This window comes from Odontomachus brunneus, unplaced genomic scaffold, assembly GCF_010583005.1.
Source record: "Odontomachus brunneus isolate Ranch 3 - 2012 unplaced genomic scaffold, Obru_v1 Obru_scaffold_002, whole genome shotgun sequence".
Taxonomy (NCBI): domain Eukaryota; kingdom Metazoa; phylum Arthropoda; class Insecta; order Hymenoptera; family Formicidae; genus Odontomachus; species Odontomachus brunneus.
In genome coordinates this window covers 117,949-120,610 of record NW_022639452.1, presented here as the reverse complement: position 1 = coordinate 120,610, position 2,662 = coordinate 117,949, and the positions used below count along the sequence as shown (strand labels likewise).

Sequence of the window (2,662 nt, the reverse complement as noted above, 5' to 3'; positions counted from 1 at the left end):
CTCTCTCTCTCTCTCTCTCTCTCTCTCTCTCTATCTCTCTCTCTCTCTCTCTCAAGGTGCGTCATACAATTCAAAGCGCTCAACTTAAAGCGCACCAGAAGAAAAGATATGCGCGTTCTCTCGTTTTTTCGTTTCAATGCAAACAATTTTGTCGTAGTAGATTTTACGAAGAACTTATCAATTTTCTGTAAAGTTTATCAAGTATATCGTTCGCGTCATCGACATCGTGCCCGTTAGGTTCACGCCCAACAAGTGCAGCTAAGCGCAAATATTATGTTTCTACCCGAGGGGCATGTAAGTCGCTTCACCGAGCTCACCCTCTAATCCTATTAGGCGTAGCCTATCCGAGGCGCAAAAGCCGCGCACTTCAAGCGGTGACTTCAAAAAAAGATGTAATCGTGATTAAGTATGTACATCTAAGTAGCGCACTTACGCACCAATACGAAACGAATTGTAACCCCGTTTGTTCTCTCGAACGAGGAAACGATCGAACATCTTGGCTTATATCGGTCTCTTTGTGCGAACGATGTGCATACCTCGAGCGTACGCTCGGGCTAATGTGTATGGTGTATACTTGCAGTGTTAAACTGCAAGCAGGGGATGTGTGAGATATGTGAAAGCTACAAGGCGCAGAGAGCTCCCTTCGCAGAGCGCACGGACACGCGTCCCCTTCCTTATTTGAGTAAGACTGGAAAAGAAAGCAAGCAAGCCACGCTACATTGTGCGGAAATGTCGTTGCGAAAAATGTCGAAGTCGGAATCACGGGGGGAGGCGAGTCGCTCGACGAGGGAGCCCGAGGACAAGGGACAAACAGGGGGGAGGGGGAGGATACCTCTGAGATCCCCGCGAGGTACAATCACGCAACAGCGGGGGGCAGCCTCACACGGGCACCGGCGGCATGTCTTGATGACGGCTCTTCCAGGCTGACAACGACGCTGGCTTGGGACTCGGGGGGCAGCAGTCACCCCACCGGAGCGAGGTCTTCTGGGAGGGGCTATTCCTTGTTCTAAACGCGAGGCCGCCCATGGGCGCTGATGGCCATCGATTTTCAACCAACTCACCGAGTCCGCTTCTGCCTTACTCGCTTTTTCCTTTCCACTCCTGCTTGTCCTCCTGCCCCACGCTACCAGAACCACGGTCCTTCACCTGAAAGAGCGAACTATGTCCTGCCGAGATACTGAACGCAAGAATTGACGGAGAAGAAAAGGGGATGGCCGAAGCAACTCATCCGGCTATATACTTTGCAATCGACTTAAGTCGACCAAAGAGACCGTTAACAATGTTCCCATAGAGAAGTTTAACTTGTATTCTTAGACTTGATTTTCCTTTAAAACTACACACGCAAATGTGACAATAAGAATTATCAGCTGTTAGACAGCTGCCGAGAGATTATATCTCATTTGTATATCCTCGCGGTGTTTTGCCCGCACTTTTCATCAGTCTCTCTCGTTTACTCTCAGGCGATTTTCGAGTCAATTTCAAGTCCTATCTTTGCGATATTTATTTCTCAAAATTACTTTCTATTCTCGCGTCGATACGTTTGCGTATACATCGCGTTTCTATGTATTTCGACACTAATTGTAACCAGTTAATAAGTCCAATTGTACAAACAAAGAGAAATAATCGGATAAACAATGGTCATAGTCAAGTAATGCTCAATGCTCAAAACTATTCGAAAAGTCGCTTATAACTTTAGTCAGTGTGGAAGAAAGAATGAGAGACTGAGAGATTATTGCAAAAGTTGATTGTTGCAAGAGGAGTGGGGTTTGAGATCGAGACTGTCACAAGCGTGAGGTGACAAGTATAATCTCTGCAAGTGTTATCGCATCTACGGAATATCGCATCATACGGAAGCACCACGAGACCTCATATCCACGAATTATCGCAATTTATACGCTTGCATCTCTTGACGCTTATATCAATTACACGTTCTAGCCAAGTGATTTTTTAATAACTATTTTTAGTAGCGATTATATGGATATGGCAAAGGGTGAATGCAATGTAAGTCACGCAACGACTTCTAGGAGGGCTTCTATCTAGAGCAACGGAATTCTCTCAAAATCGGCAAAGGGATAGCGCAACAGACGGGTACTTACAAAAGACTTGTAATGAGCTGGTCCTCACGCGCGTCTTCCGATCCCGGTCAGACCCGAAGCGGCCGCGACTATTTCATCGTACGGGGGGAACCACTTTACCAACGACTCAGACGAATACAGTCATAAAGTGCAGTTACCGGTCCCGGAGGGGGCGAGCGACGTCGTCCCCTTCGCGATCGTGGCCGTAATTACGACCGTGGTTGCAGTCGTGGTCGTTGCCGTCGTCGTCGGAACGACGACTACCGGTACGTACGTCCCGTACAGTCGCGGAGGCCACCTCGTACTGAGGCGGCCAACTGTCTGCCGTCCTCCCGATGGTGTGATATTGATTCAACCCCCGTGACGTCACGACGCGGGGGTGTGCAGCACCCAACCCCACGTCACCCCTTCTTCTTCACTCCTGGAGCGAGGCTTTACCCCCTGCTTTTCTCCCCTCGCACCTGCCTTCCTCTGCTCCTCCGCAGACTCGACGCCCCCGCCGGGGGCGAAGCGGCGGGCGTGGACTACTGGCTCTGGTTATCGCGAGTCTGCGCCTCCAACATCGCGACGCTCCCATGAGAAAGATC

General features: G+C 49.5%; 1 protein-coding gene across 2 annotated transcripts in view; it reads right to left on the bottom strand.

Annotated features, from left to right (window-relative positions):
* The window catches only part of LOC116841827 (high-affinity choline transporter 1), an 8,652-nt gene extending 6,235 nt beyond the window's left edge, over positions 1–2,417 (bottom strand). The window contains exons 1-2 of one of the 2 annotated variants that reach the window (XM_032810232.1): positions 2,097–2,417; positions 833–1,146 (exon numbers count right to left, since the gene is read on the bottom strand). The gene's annotated coding sequence lies outside the window, so the exon portion shown is untranslated. The remainder of the gene's footprint in view (positions 1–832; positions 1,147–2,096) is intronic. The other variant, XM_032810236.1, reaches the window with a different exon arrangement.
* Positions 2,418–2,662: the final 245 nt, after the last annotated feature.